The sequence below is a fragment of the Sus scrofa genome, chromosome X (assembly GCF_000003025.6).
Source record: "Sus scrofa isolate TJ Tabasco breed Duroc chromosome X, Sscrofa11.1, whole genome shotgun sequence".
Classification (NCBI taxonomy): domain Eukaryota; kingdom Metazoa; phylum Chordata; class Mammalia; order Artiodactyla; family Suidae; genus Sus; species Sus scrofa.
The window spans coordinates 70,754,230-70,772,008 of record NC_010461.5 but is presented as its reverse complement, the minus strand read 5'-3'; positions in this window follow the sequence as shown (position 1 = coordinate 70,772,008).

Below are 17,779 nucleotides of genomic sequence, written 5' to 3'. Positions count from 1 at the left end.
CCTGACTTCAGACTATACAACAAAGCTACAGTCGTCAAAACAGTGTGACATTGGCACAAAAACAGACATATTGATCAATAGAACAGGAAAGACAGCCCAGAAATAAACGAACACACTTGTGGTCAATTAATCTATGATAAAGGAATCAAGAATATACAATGGAGAAAATATAGTCTCTTCAATAAGTGGTGCTGGGAAAATTGAACAGTTACATGTAAAAGAATGAAATTAGAACTTTCTCTAACAACATATATGATAATAAACTCAAAATGGATTAAAGACCTAAGTATAAGACTGAATACTATAAAACTCCTAGAGGAAAACACAGGCAGAACACTCTTTGACATAAATCAGTGATATATTTTGGATCTGTCTCCTAAAGTAAATAAAAACAAAATAAGCAAATGGGACCTAATTAAACATAAACATTTTTTCAAGGCAAAGGAAATCATCAACAAAACAAAAAGACAACTTACAGAATGGTTTGCAAATGATACAACCAATAAGGGGTTGATCCAATGTGTATAAACAGCTCATACAAAAAAACATGAAAAAAAAAGTGAAAACATGGGCAGAAGAACTGAATGGAATTTTTTTCAAAGAAGATATAAGATGGCCAAGAGTCACATTAAGAGTCTCAACATTGCTAATCATCATGGCAATGCAAATCAAAACCAGGATATATCACCTCATACTTGTCAGAATGGTTATCATCAAAAGGAACAAATGCTGATGAGGATGTGGAGAAAAGGGAACCTTTGTATGCTATTTTTGGGAATGTAAATTGCTCCAGCCGGTGTGGAAAACATTATAGAGGTTTCTCAAAAATCTAAAAATAAAACTACTATATGACCCAGAAATTCCACTCCTAGGTATATACAAAAACAAAAAAATAATTCAAAAAGATACTTGTATCCCAATGTTCATATCAGCATTGTTTACAACTGCCAAGATATGGAAACAACCTATATGTCCACCAACAGATGAATAGATAAAGACGATGTTGTGTATATATACAATTCAGCCATAAAAAATGAGATTTTGCCATTTGTAGTAATGTGGATGGATCTGATGGGCATTATGACAAGTGAAATAAGTCATAGAGTGAAAGAAAAATAGTGTATCACTTAAATGTGACATCTAAATGATGCAACAAACTAGTGAATATGACAAAAACAAGCAGACTCACAGATATAGAGAAAAAATAGTGATTACCAGGAGGGTGTGAGGGCAATATAGGGGTAGAGAGTGGGAAGTACAAACTATTGGATGTGAGATAGACTTGAGGATGTATTGTACAACACAGGGAATATAGTCAATAGTTTGTAATAATTGTAAGTAGAAAGTAACATTTAAAACTATATTAAAATTTTTTCTTTTAAAAAAGAGCTAAGGTCTGGCTCTGTTTTCTAATTTTAGATGTTGCTTTTAGATACTTTTTCTTAGAAAGGTGGTCTCCCCAAATGTAAAAAAGAATCCAACTTTTTATAAAATCCAACTTTATATAAAATTAAAGATTTACCTTGGAATTTTATAAACATACCTATTGAGGCAACAGCACATTTAACATTTTAGGAAGACATTCATAGAACATTCTGGCTTTGAAATAATATGAAAATTGGAAATGATTGTATAGCAGAACCTTAAAGTACTCAGAGGACTAAGTCTAATTCAGACCCTAATATCCTCCTGAGACTAATAAAGACTATTGCTTGTAAATGAGGTTTTTCTTTAAATGCCCATTCTTTGAATGCACTGCTTAAAGGATGTTATTAAATTACTAGTGAAAAAGGAATGCATTTGACCCAGGATGCTCTTGGTGGATAGCAAAGAGCTACCTCAAGATTCTTAATTAATCAGTGCTTAATGCACCTGGCATACAAAAAGAGAATGTAAAGTGTTTGCAGGGGTAGATGATAGGTAAAACCAAACAAAAATTTCATTATTGAAAATACTAAAATCCTTCAATTAAGTATAGCATAAAGTGCAAATATGTTGAAACTAAAATAGTTAATTATATTTTTATTGAGATATAGGTGATGCACAATATTATGTTTAAGGTGTACAACAAAGTGATTCACAATTTTTAAAGGTTACATTCCACTTGTAGTCATTAAAAAATATTGGCTATATTCCCTGTTGACAAGGCCTGCTAGTCAACCCACGTCCTGAAGTCAGCGGTGCCGCAGAAATAAGAAGAAAGAGACAAAGAAATAGAGAGGGGATCATTCGGCTACTGCCTTCAAGAGTCAATAGCAACCCTCTGAGCCAACTCATGGTTTTTATTTACTATTTTCTACTTCCTTGCACGTGCAGGGGATACACTGGTATTTTACTTCAAATAGATTGGAAGCAAGATATGCTAGCGCAATCCCTCCTAAGCATATAAAGTAATCATAAATGTTTTAGCCCTCCCAGGCCATAATTTATTGTTTGCTTCAAGCCATCTATGGCCTCTCCCACAAATCCTCCAAGGCTCCAGTCCTTAAAACATCAGAGCTAATGGTTTTCCATTAGCAACATCAAAGCTTCAGCAATCTTTTTTTTCAAAGATGCCATTCTTTGATGTTGTTCTCATTCATTTTGCCTCAAGGGTCATGAGAGAGTCATGAGACTTTGTAAAGTATAGACTGACATTCTACAGGCACTCTATGGCACCAGTCTTTTCTTTCCATTTTTTGTTATGTCACATATTCATGCCAACACCCCCTATTGTATCCTTGTAGCTTATTTATTTTATACCTAGTAGCCTGTACCTCTTAATCCCTTACCCCTATGTTTCCCCTTCCCCCTCCCTCTCCACACTGGTAACCACTAGTTTGTTCCATATATCTATGAGTCTGTTGCTTTTTTGTTATATTCACTATTAAATTTTAACTTTTAGATTCCACATATAATTGATATCATACATTGTCTTTCTCTGATTTATTTCACCTAAACATAATACACGCCAAATCCATCCATGATTCTGCAAACGGCAAAATTTCATTCTTTTTATGGCTGGAAAGTATTCCATTGTATTTGTGTGTGTGTGTGTGTTCTTTATCCATTGTGTTGATGGACACTTGAGTTGCTTCTTAATGTTGAATACTGGGAATAATACTGCTATAAACATTGGGGTTCAAGTATCTTTTTGAATTAGTATTTTCACTTTTTTCTAATAAATACCCAGGGGTGGAATAGCTGGCTCATATGGCAGTTCTATTTTTAGTTTTTTAAGAATACTCCATACTGTTTTACATAGTGGCTGCACCAATTTACATTCCTATCAACAGTGTACTAGGATTCCTTTTTATCCACATCTTCAAAAATGTTCATTTGTCTTTTTTTTTTTTTTTTTTTTTTTTTGGTCTTTTGATGGCCACACCCATGACATATGGAGATTCCCAGGCTAGGGGTGGAATCAGAGCTACAGCTGCTGGCCTACACAACAGCCACAGCAACACAGAATCTGAGCTGCATCTGTGACCTACACCACAGCTCATGGCAACACCAGATCCTTAACCCACTGAGCGAGGCCAGGGGATCAAACCCACAACCTCATGGTTCCTAGTCAGATTTGTTTCTGCTGTACCAAAACAGGAACTTCTCATTTGTCTTTTTTATGAGATCTATTCTGACATGTATGTATTGATATCTCATTGTGCTTTTTTTGTTTGTTTGTTTGTTTTTGTCTGTATTTTTAGGGCCACACCCACAGCATATGGAGGTTCCTAGGCTAGGAGTCAAATCGGAGTTATAGCGCCAGCCTACACCAGGGCCACAGAAACAGGGAATCCGAGCCACATCTGAGACCTACACCACAGATTACAGCAATGCCGGATCCTTAACTCACTGAACAAGGCCAGAGATCAAACCTCCATCCTCATAGATGCCAGTCAGATTCATTAACCACTGAGCCACAATGGGAATTCCCTCATTGTGGTTTTGATTTGCATTTCTCTGATGAGCATCTTTTCATGAGCATGTAGGCCATCTGTTATGTCTTCTTTAGAAAAATGTCTATTCAGGGCTTCTGCCCATTTTTAAATTGGGTTATTTGGCTTCTTGATAATGAGTTGGATGCACAGTTACATCCCTTATGGGACATATAATTTTTAAATATTTTCTCTGATTCTATAAGTTGTCTTTTTGTTTTGTTGATAGTTTCCTTTGCTGCGCAAAACCTTTTAAGTTTAAGTAGGTCCCATTTGTATATTTTTTCTTCTATTTCCTTTAAGAGACAGATCCAGAAAAATACTGCTAAAATTTATGTCAAAAAAGTATTCTGCCTATGTTTTTTCCTAAGAATTTTGTGGACTCCACTCTTACATTCAGATATTTAATCCATTCTGAGTTTGCTTTTGTTATGTTAGAGAATGTTCTAATTTCACTTTTTTTTGCATGTAGCTGTCGAGTTGTCCCAGCCCTACTTGTTGAAGAAACTGGTTGAAAATTTGTCTCAGAGGTAAAATTAAATGATCCAAAGACAAAGGAAGTATATAGATATACCTTACTAGTAAAATGCTATACGTTAAAAACTGATAAATAATTAACTCTTTGGACCACATGGTTATTTTTTTCAATTATTGGATTACGTATCCTAATTGAACTTTGATTTTCATTTAAAGCCTTATTTAACTCATGTTGGCATTCTTTGGGTACAGTTTGTTTAGTCTATTGATAATGGTTTAACACATGAATACATTCTCATTTTACCAATAACAGATTGCATTGTCTCTGGGGCAGCTCTTATCCTACCTCACTCTGAGTAGACAATGCATCTCCCCACATCCCCCTCCACTGGCCAAATGGCCCCTTCTCTGTTAGAAGCATTGAAGTGATGGGCAACTGAAGAGAAATTTACTTACTAGAATTTTAAAAGACAAAACACCTGTTCAAGGGAAGTTTTTTTTTAACTTTGGAAAGTAAGTACAATCTATGAAGAATAAATGTCTTCACTTCATTATGAAAGAAATTCAACAAAGTTCAAGAGAACCAAATTTCCATTTTTTCTGCTTCGTTTATAATTTTCCTCAATATAACAGTCTTTTTTAATGTTATTGATTAGAAAAAGCACATTTCAGAAGCCCTTCTAAAATATCTCCAAATTTTTTATATGATATTTATGCTTTACTTACATATCAAACACCTGTTTGAGAAGGTCTTAGAGCCTGACAGCTCTGAAAGGCTATCTGGGTAAACTTCACAGCTTCCCAAAAATATGCCTTTCAATAGAAAGCCATGACACTGAGCTGTGTAGCAGTAACAGCTTGTATATTCAATCAAACCCCGGTTCTTTTCTTTTCCTGGCACAAAGAAAATCTGCATTGTCAGTATCTTCAATGAACTTCCCACATCACTTCATTCAGAGAAGGCTTCAAGTACAGTATAATATTGGCAAAAAACTAAATGAACACATCAAACAGACACCAGTGAAATATCCCATGTCTTCCTTTTTTAATCTTGCTGAAATATACATAAAATAGAATTTGCCATCTTAACCCTGTTTAAGTGTATAGTTCAGTGGAATTAAATATGTTCACATTGTTATGCAACCATCACCACCATTCACCTCAGAAGTCTTTTTATCTCGTAAAACTGAAACTATCATTAAACAAAATCTCTCCATTTCCTCCTCCCCCAGTGCCTGGTAACCACCATTCTACTCTCAGTTCCTATGAATTTAGCTATTCTAGGGTACCTCATATAAGTAGACTCTTTATTTGTGGAATGATATATGTCTTTTTGTGACTGACTTATTTCACCTAGCATAACATTCTCAAGGTTAATACCTATTGTTGCATATTGTAAGATTTCTTCCCTTTATCTATTCATCTATTGATGGATACTTGGATTTCTTCCACGTTTTGGCTATTGTGAATAATGCTGCTGTGAACATAGGCATACAAATATCTCTTTGAGGACTGGATTTCAATTACTTTTGATATATACCCAGAAGTGGAATTGCAAGATCATGTGGTAATTCTGTTTTTTCCTTTTCTTGAGGAATATTCCTCTTTTCTATAGCATTTTACATTTCCAACAATAGTGTACGAGAGTTCCATTTTTTCCACATCTTGGCCATGTTATTTTCTGGGTTTTTTGATGGTAGTCATCCTCATGAATGTAAAGTTGTATTTCATTGTGGTCTTAATTGGCAATTCTGTAAAGATGAGTAATGTTTGCATATATCATCATGTGCTTATAGGCCATTTGTAAATCTTCTTTGGAGAATTGTCTATTTGAAATCTTTACCCATATTTTAATTGGGTTCATTGCATTTTATTGTTGAGTTATAGGAGTTCTTTATATATTCTAGCTATTAAGCCCTTATCAAATATTTGCTCTACTAATATTTTCTCCCATTCCATGGGTTACTTTTTCAGTCTGTTAATTGTGTCCCTTGATGGATAGAAGACTTAGTTTCAATGAAGTCTACTTTATCTACATTTTATTGTTGTTGCTGGGGCTTTTGGTGTTATAGCCAATAAATCATCACCAAATTCAATGCTATGAAGATTTTTCCCAATGTTTTCATCTAAAAGTTTTATATGTTAGCTTTACACTTAATTCTTTGATCCATTTTAAGCTAATTTTCATTAATGGTGTAAAATATGTGTCCAACTTCAGTCTTTTGCTTATGGACATCCAATGTTTCCAGAACTATTGATAAGATTATCTTTCCCCATTGAATGGTCTTGGTACTCTAGTCATAAATCATTTGACCATATATGCAAGGCTCTGCTTCTGAGCTCTCTATTCTACTTCATTTTTCTACATGTTTGTCTTTGTGCCAGTACCACACTGTATTGATTATTCCAAATTTATAGTTTGTTTTTGTTTTGTCTTTTATGGATGCACCCACAGCATATGGAAGTTCCTGGGCCAGGGATTGAATCCAAGCCACAGCTGCAACCTATGCCACAGCTGCACCAATGCCAGATCATCCTTAATCCACTGCACCAGGACAGGGATCAAACTTGTGCCACCAGAAAGACAAGGCCAGATTCTTAACCCATTGCACCACAGTGGGAACTCCTATAATAAGCTTTAAATCAAGAAGTTTGAAAAAGTTCCCACTGTGGCTTAGAGGTAATGAACCTGACTAGTATCCATGAGGATGCATGTTGGATCCCTGACCTTGCTCAGTGGGTTAAGAATCTGGCATTGCTGTGGCAGTGGTTGCAGCTGTGGTGTAGTCCATCAGCTACAGCTCTGATTTGACCCCTAGTCTGGGAACTTCCTTTTGCCATTGGTGTAGCTCTGAAAAAAAGGCAGAAAAAAAAATGAAGTTTGAGACCTCCAAATTTGTTCTTAATTTTCAAAATTGTTTTGGCTATTTGGGGTACCTTGAGATTTTATATGAAGTTCTGAATAAATTTTTCTATATCTGAAAAAATTCTGTTTAACTTTTATTGGGATTGCATTGAATCTGCACTTTGGTTGGTAATAACATCTTCACAATATTTGATATTTTAATCCATAAACATAGGATGTCTTTACTTTTATGTCTTAACTTCCTTCAGCAACATTTTGTAGTTTTTAATGTAAAAGTCTCTCCTCTCTTTGGTTTATTCCTAGGAATATTTTTTCTTGATGCCATGGTAAAGAGAATAGTTTTCTTAGTTTCCTTTTCAGATGATTCATTTTTAGTATATCAAATAGCTAATATTTTTTCTATGTTAATCTTATTTCTTGCAACTTTACTGAATTTGTTCTAATTCTTAATTCTGCTGGTCTCATGAAAGTTACTACTAGTCACAGTCATCATGATGGATTTTAATGTTTTTCTACATGTGAAGAGATGTAAGAAGTGGGCTCTTAAAATTATCTCTTAAAAACATCTAACTATCTGAAGACCTGTGTGTTCTTCCAGTTTTCCCAGAGCACAGAGTGCCTCACTCCTGGTCTCCACCCTGACCTCCACTCCACTGCTTTGGGTTGGCAGCTGCAGTGGATCATGTTTTAATCCATGTAAAGGCTGATGGCGTGTGCCAAACTTCAGTTCATAGATCTCTCCAGATATTATTAATGTGAAAATTTAGAGTTATGCTAAATTGTTTAATAAAAGTTTTTTTAATAGCTAGGTAATTCCCAAATAAAATAAGAAACTGAGACATCAATTACTAAACAGAGAAAATAAAGGTATTAAGGAGTATAATATTTTTACCACCCTGAGATGTTCTCTGCAAGAAAACCTCTGTCTTTTCTTTTTAGAAATTATTGGTATTTATTGATACAGAGATTGATGGAAAGTTTGTGGAAAGTGGACCTTGAAAAAGGGTTTGTGCATGGTCAGGACTAATTTAAGCTTAAAATAAATTTAATTTAGTAAATTTTAAAAGTAAGCTGGTGCAAAACTTGAATTTGGCATTTCTCTCCATTAAGAGAATGATGTTTCCTTGAAATGATACTTTGATAACAGAATATGTAAAGTTCTTTTAAGTGATCTGTATTTGTTTTTGAGATCTCTTGTAACTTTAGTTAAAGGAAAAGTATTATCCACAGTGACCTATGATTCTATCTCACCAATTTTTTTCAACAACTGATATTTTTGGTAAACTTCCTATCAAATTCTAAAGTTCTTTTAACATCACCTAATCTTGGGATGTTCCAGAGTGCCCCTGAGACATCCCAAAGGAAAAAAAAAAAAAGTTAAATTAACTAGGATTATTTGGTATGTTGAAATACATGGAAAATATTATCAAATGAGTGATAAGCCTCCTCAGACTGTACAGTATGATGTCACTACAATAACCAAGTTTCTTTGCATTGTAAATGTATCATCTTAAGTCTTTTGTCATTATAAACAGTTAATGGATTTTCTCTGATGCCTTTGCAAAAATGATTCCTCTTCAAGAAGATGTATAGGAGTTCCTGTTGTGGTCAGCATTTAATGAACCTGACTAGTATCCATTTGGACATGGGTTTGATCCCTGGCCTTGCTCAGTGGGTTAAGGATCTGGCATTGCCACAAGCTGTGGTTGTAGGTCACAGATGAAGCTCAGATCCAGCATTGCTGTGGCTATGGGATAGGCCAGCAGCTGCAGCTCTGACTCAACCCCTAGCCTGGGAACTTCCATATGCTGTGGGTGCAGCCCTACAAAAGACAAAATGAGAAAAAAAATCTATAGAAAGAAATAACAGTTTCTGACTTCTAGACCATAATGCTGAGCTGAGTAAGAAATTTTAAAAATTCTAAAGGGAAATCTGATAGCTTCATAAACTGTTAAAAAAAAAAAGATTAGTTATACTGGACTGAGTGAAAGGGCAAATATGGTTATAATTTATGGTTTCTATTTGAAATAGTACTGGCTTTTAATCTGTGTTTCCCAGATAAAAAGAAACTCTACCCATCAAGCTAATTATGGCTTAGCAATTTGATAAATTATACCTTTGTGAGCAGAATTTAAACATTTCTCTCTTCTCTCTACCTGATCCCTCCAGAGACTTAGGAAGGCCAACTCATAGGTAGCCTTTGGGAATCTCAAGGTATTTGGAATCTTGAAAAGGGAGGAATTCATCTAAATATATAAGGCAAAACTTCTGACAAGCCCTTGGCATACATGAATTTCCCAGCCCTGAGATGCCTTTAAAGTTCAGTCTGGGGGTTCCTGTTATGGCTCAGTGGTTAACGAATCCGACTAAGAACCATAAAGTTGCAGGTTCGATCCCTGGCCTTGCTCAGTGGGTTAAGGATCCAGCATTGCTGTGAGCTGTGGTGTAGGTTGCGGATGCAGCTCAGATCCCGTGTTGCTGTGGCTCTAGCATAGGCCAGTGGCTGTAGCTCTGATTAGACCCCTAGCCTGGGAACCTCCATATGCCACAAATGTGGCCCTATAAAGCCAAAAAAAAAAAAAAAAAAAAAAAAAAGCTCAGTCTGAAACTCCTTATAAAAGTTCGGGAAAAGCCAATCTTCTTTAGAAAATCCTATCTGATCAATTGTATTTTTGTAAGTCATCAGACCAAGTTTGTTGACCAGACTAATTGGCAAATAAATTATTCTTTGTTTGGCTATATTTGTTAAAAATAAGAGTAATTTTAATGAGAAAGAAGTTTCAGTGGACACCTGTTAATCTGTTAATTTAATTCTGTTAATTGTGGTCTGTATTCACTAAGACTTCCCAGATAGTTCTTTGTTATTATGTTATATTGTTGTAAAGTTTAATTGAGCTTCTAAAAGGACATTCTAAGCCTGTTTCTAAAGTTTATCTCAGTAATCTACTCTTGGATGAAGAACAGATGCCTCATGTGCAGAAAAATTAAAGGGAACTGACTCATGGATTCACATTTTCCCACTTAAAAAAAAAAAGACCTCTGAACTGGACTGGTCTATAGGGAGGGCTCGTGACCTCAAAATAACCTTAAAGCAATGTTCAGATGGAAGAGAAGCTATACCAGGATGAGAAGAAGATTACATCAGAAATAGAGAGCTGGCCCAAGATGCTGGAGCTGCCTCTGTTTGATGACAAATGTTTTCTTGACTTTTTGAACTTTTGCATATGAATCAAATGTTTTTCCATTAGGAACATGATCCTATGCTAATTTTAAAAATCACTCCAATTGTTGCATTTGTGATCAATTACCTGTGTCTAGTACTTCTTGGTTACCTTGGTGGACTTCTCCTCTCCAAGGCTCTGATTAGATAGCCATTAGGGAACTAATTTTATTACTGGGTGGGATTTTCTTACCTGGTCAATTAATAATACCTGCTCTGATCCTGGCCACAAATATTAATTTTCTTTTAGAGTCACTCAAGCCCCATCAGAACAACAAGCTAAGTCACAATCAAAAACTGTAAGTTCTATTAGAAGGGAACTTCCCACAATTGTGGGATGGATTTATATGGTTAACACCAGGCTGCCGAGACCAGCTCAGCAGGATGGGCTAAAGAATGGGTGCTGTGAAACTTAAGGAAAAAAGTTAACATAAAACAAGACAGAGAGACATTTATCTTAAGTAAAGGTGGGAACTGGGGGACTCAAGGTCTCAGGGACCAAGAGCACCACCTCAAGAAACCACACTGCTTTTATTGTGTTCTTTAGGATTATTTCAAGTGAGAAGGGGGTTGTAGGTGTAGGATATAGGTTTTTTTTTTAAGTTATTTTAAAAGTCACATAGCTGGTTGCTGATTAAGCTTTTATTCTGACCTTTAGGCATTTAACAATCATTAGCATTTGTGGAAGCTTGGCGTTAACTATCTATGCACAGCCTCTAGAGAATTACCATTGTGCTTCTGCAGACTGCAGGCCTATCTGCAGCAACCAGGCCTAGTGCCTAGGTAGGTTCTCCTTGCTAATGCATATCCTGCTAATGACCCCTCATAAACCCCTTGGGGACATGAGGCTCCTCTTTCTTTTATTCTTAAGAGGAAGTACCATGCTGTGCAAATGGCAAGCCTATTTGCACAGGTCATGCCTAGACCAAGCATTAAGTCCTCATTCAGCTGACCCTAGGAATAACTTACGCCTTTAGGTCTTTGTTCTTAAGCTTAAGTCATTTACCAGCACTGTGACTGTTTTCCAAGCAGGAAGATGGGGTAAAGTAAAGCAGAACAAGATGGAGTTTTCAGCAAAGAGGCTAAGAAAATATTGTAGAAATATGTCTCATGACACCAGGCTATAGCCATTTAAGTTTAGATGTTAGAAATAATTAAATCATACTAGGAATGATCAGCTCAACCCAGCATAGTAACATTAGGAAAATTAGGCTGAGTGCCTTATCAACAATGCCTACATTATTATTACCTTTAGAGATAGTGACTGGTGTGTAACAGACTGAGTCAGATTACCAGAGATTAGTTCACACCTAATAAAACTCAGTAGATTTATCGTACTAACTTATGGCTTTGGCTTCCACAGGGATGAATAATATGTATTCTAGGATTCCCTTAGACTCAAGGCCACATAACTATCTAAAGATGTCCCCAAACAATCTGCCATTGGTTCGAACCTAATGGGATCCAGAGATCTGTATTTAGCTAGTATGATAATTTAGCAGCTATTTATGTACCTTCAATAGGACTGGAACATGCAATCAATCATATTGAAGACATAGTGAAATCCACAGATTTTAAATGATAGTCAGTAGACTATTAGCCTACTGAATTCTAAGGTCTCTATGCTTCTGTAAGTGACTCATTACCTAGTCTTGATGACATCTTCAGGAACTGGTTTGGTTTAAGAAGCTCTTGGCATAACTATTTACTTATAACTCTATTGATGTTATTAGCTATATTGTTTGTATTTTACCTTTTTTACAAGGTTATTTTCTCTTGTATTACCAATTGTGTAGCTGGGTCTCCAATAAAAATAATGATGACTAGGACAATTGAACCAGTTGATCAAATATATAGTTCTTCACCAGATCAATGATTGCAATAGTGTAACTCTAGATATGGGAAGATGCAATAAGATGGAATATTTTCCTGGACCATGACAGACTAGTAAGATAGGTGGTCCAGAGATTTTTAGCTACTGTTAATAAGGCCTAGTCCAGTGATAGAACATTGAGTGGCCTACCAACAAGAACTTTTTCAGAACTGGGAATGACCATTCCTAGAACCATGGGACAAAATAGTCATGAAATTCTTCCCAAAACTATGGTTGAATTTATGGCTATGGGGGAGCACTGTGAACTGGAGTTTGGCACTTGGCCATCAATCATCATCTGCCTCTACATAGTTTAATCATGAGCCACTTCAGTTGCTGACCTGCAGCAACCCCTGAGTGGAGATCAGGAGTGAGGCACTCTATGCTCTGGAAAAGCTGAAAGAACAGGTCTTCAAATAGTCAAATTTATTTTTTGGAGATTTTATATGCCCAATTCTTGCATCTCCTCATGTCTAAGAAAAACAGTAAAATCCTTCACGGTGATGACTGCTCCTTGTGACTAGTAGTGACCTTCTTGACACCAGCAACAAACTTTTGTAAAATGTGTGAATGGCTGCATGAACCTCCCCCTCATCTTTATCATATCCTGATATCCCCCCTTTCCTCTTTGTGTGGGGGTTCAGAGCTATCTGAAATACCACTGCCTGGGCTGTAGTTAAGGGTGAGACAAAGAATGTCACAGTTATGGAGTTCCCATCGTGGCGCAGTGGTTAATGAATCCGACTAGGAACCATGAGGTTTTGGGTTCGGTCCCTGCCCTTGCTCAGTGGGTTAACAATCCGGCGTTGCCGCGAGCTGTGGTGTGGGTCGCAGATGCGGCTCGGATCCTGCGTTGCTGTGGCTCTGGCGTAGGCCAGTGGCTACAGCTCTGATTCGACCCCTAGCCTGGGAACCTCCATATGCCGTGGGAGCGGCCCAAGAAATGGCAAAAAGACAGAAAAAAAAAAAAAAAAAAAAAAAAAAAGAATGTAATGTCACAGTTATATGTGAAAGCAAGTGTGAGAGCCAGTGATCCCTGAGGGCTGTGAAAACTCAGGATCCTGGCCCTGATAGCTGAGGTGCATATCAAAGGAATTATTTCAGTGAGCCCAGACTTCTTTTGTTCCTGCTATCTGCTCTTTGTTGCAAAAACTCCTATGTATCCTAGGTCCCCCACTTGCCTCCTCAGAGAGAGCTTTCTCAGGGCTACCTGAGATGCTGTTTCCCGAGGCTTAAGTCCTAATTTTCCCCCAATAAAACTTTTTTTTTTTTTTGTCTTTTGTCTTTGTCTTTTTTTTTTTGTTGTTGCTATTTCTTGGCCGCTCCCGTGCATATGGAGGTTCCAGGCTAGGGTTGAATCGAGCTGTAGACACCGGCTACGCCAGAGCCACAGCAACGCGGATCCGAGCCGCGTCTGCAACCTACACCACAGCTCACGCAACGCCGGATCGTTAACCCACTGAGCAGGGCAGGACTGAACCCGCAACCTCTTGGTTCCTAGTCGATTCGTTAACCACTGCGCCACGACGGAACTCCTCCCCAATAAACTTAATGCTCAATTTTTTTTTTAACTCAACAACAGAAAGAGACTTACAGGCTTTGATAACAGACTTGTGGTTTCTGAAAGGAAGGGATGGACTGGGGGTTCGGGATTGGCATATGCATGCTATTATATATGGAGTGGATGGTCAGTGGTGACCTGCTTACAGCACAGGGAACTCTATTCAATATTCTATAATAACCTATATGGAAGAATCTTAAAAAAGAATTAATATGTGTACATATACAGCTGAATCACTTTTTGTACAGCAGAAATTATCACAACACTGTAAAATCAACTATACTTCAATAAAACTTTAAAAATGAAAAATAAATTTAAAAAAGGCAAAATTGTCAAAGTACTGTCATGTCCCTCTGTGTTATTTCTCTTGATTCTTGCCCACACACAGCAAAGATTTGGAGGTGTGGGCAGTCTGGTTGGGGACTGTTCTGGCCGGGAAGTGCTGCAGCAGTGCTGGGATAGAGCCAGCAGTCTCATGGTGTAGGGATGGAAGCAGGCAGGCTCTCTAGGCAGGAAAATTCAGTTCAGGACAGGAGAGGCTCTGGGTCAAAGGGCTTTCCCTTTAAATCAGCATCACCTTAGGTTGAAAGTTACAGCTCTTGTTAGGAAGCTTTCAATGAGCTGTTCCAAGTCCATCTCCCCAAGAGGAAAGCACTCCCACAACAGATTGCCTCAGAGATCACAAACAAGCTTAAGTCAAGTACACAATGGTGTACAAGAAATTTTATTTACCCCCTCAGAGAGAGAGCTGGACACCCTGGAGTAGGAACTAGCTCTGCTTACAGCTGGGTCTTTCCTTATATCCCCATACAGAGTACGTGTTTGGGGACCCAAGCTTTCCCACCCCAGGCCCCCTGTGCCATTTATCAGGGCTGAGTATTGTTTGATCTCTGCATGGGGGGTGCATTTTGATCCTTGACTGGTTTTGGATGCAATGCCTTATCTGCATAGGAAGTGCTCTCTCAAGAGCATGCCTCATTCGTACAGGGAAGCAGTCTGAAGACCATGCCTCTAGTATTGAAAGGCCAGTCGAGTGAAAATCCCCCTCGTCCGGACTCGGAAGAGGCGACACCCCAAATCACTCACGAGAAGCGGTCTTGATGCAAACAGCAAGAGGATTTTTATTCCAAGCGCGCTGGGGCCCACAGTCGTATGCCACGCAGGGGTAGAGGACTGCGGCAGCGAGTGTGGAGTCGGGACAGCTTTTATGGGGTTCACAACAAAGTCCGTGCTTTTACAAACTAATCATTTTAAAATATCACAAACCAGTCAATTCAAAACTTTGAGAGCCCGTGTTTCATGGACCAACTAATTTTAAGTTGTTCTGGGGTTACGTGTTTGTGCCTGTCCCTAGGTGGGGGAGACATATTGTCGCCAAGATATATTTATCAGGATTTTCAACATTTTGTGGCGCAACCGATCTTACTGGGGTCGGTTAGGCAATTAACTTTTCCTCTTTTTATCTCATGCAAGCAGCTTTACAGAAGCCAAACAAGCAGTTAGGAACCCTTTTCCCTGTTATCTCAAGCAGTTTCAAGAAGTTTCATGCCTAGAGGCACATACTCAGGGGCCTGTTTTTCCCCTTCCACATAGTTTTGTACAGAACAGAAAGCAAGCCCTAAAACAGCAAAAAGTATGATCTTTTATCTATAGGGAACAGGGTCTGGAATTCGAGGGCATTTAGAGCTTCTTATTAACTTCCTGGGTTCTGGGAGGGTCAGGTTGCATTTTCATCCTTTCAGTATCTGCATGTGTACTTATTGTTTGATTGCAAGCCTCCTATTTTTGGTAGTGATAAATGGCCTGTTCTGAGTCACCCGGGACTGATTCCCTATCCTATCCTACCTAAAAGTACCAGCACTGTGTTTGTTTTGGTGGGCTTTGGTAAACTAGTTGCCACAATCTTTTACAAAGATATTGTGTTTCTTTCAGATTTGGCCAGTCTCCATCTGTTTATATCTTGTTCTCAGAATTCTTGACTCACATAGGAGTTTCAGTGGAATTTGTTAATTTCTCTGTACCATGAAGAAGGGGTCGTGTACAAATTCACAGACTGTTTTATAGTTCTACAAATGCTTATCAGGAAATTGATGCCCAAAGTGTATGTTTAATAGTAGGTATACCATCTGCTTTGAAATTTCTTCATGTGAAAAGCCTATGGTAATTTCTTAAAAAAAAAAAAAAAAGACTCCATGACTTTATGATTTGCGCTTGGTGAATGATCTGTGGTTATGCATTACTGACACAAAACTAATTCTGAATCATTGCTAAAGTGTATTTCATTTTGAAGAACTAGAGCACCAGTTCACATGTACAATCACATACACACACACACACACACACACACACACACGCACACGCACAAGAATATATATGGCTTTGGGTAATCAAAGACTTTTAGTGTGGTGACCTTTTTACAGATAATAGAGTAGTAGCCTCTCTTACTTCTGGTGTCTGCCCCCCTTGTGGCTGAAGTCAGTATGGGGGCTTGCTGTAGGCTTCCTGATGGGAGGGGCTGATGCCTGCCCACTGGTGGGTGGAGCTGGTTCTAATCCCTCTGGTGGGTGGGGCTTAGTCTCTGGATGGGATTAGAGACAGTTGTGTGCCTGAGGGGTCTTTAGGTAGCCTGTTTACTGAGGGGCGGGGCTGTGATCCCACCTGGGTTGTTGTTTGCCCTGGGGCTTCTCAGTGCTGACTGACAGGTGGGGCCTGATTTTCCCAAAATAGCCACCTCCAGAGAAAGCCATGGCTGCTGAATATTCCTGAGAGCTTTGCTTCCAATATCCTTCCCTCACAAAAAGCCACATTCACCCCTGTTTTCCCAGGATGTCCTCCAAGAACTGCAGTCAGGTTTGACCCAGATTCCTGTGGAGACTTGGCTTTGCCCTGGGACCTAGTGCACACGAAAGTCTGTGTTCACCTTTTAAGAATGGGGTCTCTGTTTCCCCCAGTCCCGTGGAGCTCCTGTGCACAAGCCCCACTGGCCTTCAATGCCAGATGCTCCAGGGGCTCTTTCTCCCAGGGCTGGATCCCCGCAGGTGAGGGTTTGATGTGGGGCTCAGAACTCTCACTCCTGTAGGTGAGTCTCTGTGAACCAGTTAGTTTCCAGTCTGTGGAGCTTCCCACCCAGGAGGTATGGGGTTGTTTATATCATGAAATCACCCTTCCTACCTCTTGATGTGTCTTCCTCTTTTTCTTCTGGAGTAGGATATCTTTTTTAAGGTTTCCGGTCCATTTGCATGAAGTATGCTCAGCTTTTAGTTGTGAATTTTGTTGTTTTTAGGAGAGAAGCTGAGCTCCAGTCCTTCTATTCTACCACCTTAATCCCGTCTCCAGGAACTCCAGATTTTCATGACATTTGTAAACAAAAATTCCAGCTACATAAAATGTACTGTTGCTTCACAAACACAGACTGTTCTTCTTTATCATCAGACCTTTGCTAGATTCCTTCCATCTCTCTAGGGTTCCTTACTCCAGCACTCCCATTGCAGGAAAATCCTATTTGTCATTCAACTGAGATGTTCATTCCTGAAGCAAACCTTCCTTAAACCCTCTCCCCTCCAAGACAGGAGCAATCCCACCTTGTGCCTTTCTCAAATCCATGTTGTTGTCACCCTTTGAAACAGAGTTCTTCACTCTCTACATTTCTGTCTCCAATCTAATCAAAGACTTTTAGAACATCAGAATCTGAAGGTTTAAATGACTTAATATATAAGCTGGTGTGAGCACAAACTGGCAAACATGAACTATGAATGTGTTGTGTAACTTGCCTACTGTTAATTTAAATGCATGGCCTAAAATTAATAATCAGGCAATTATAAATGGGATTTTCAGTTTTAAAAAAAATCTGAGGGAGTTCCCATTG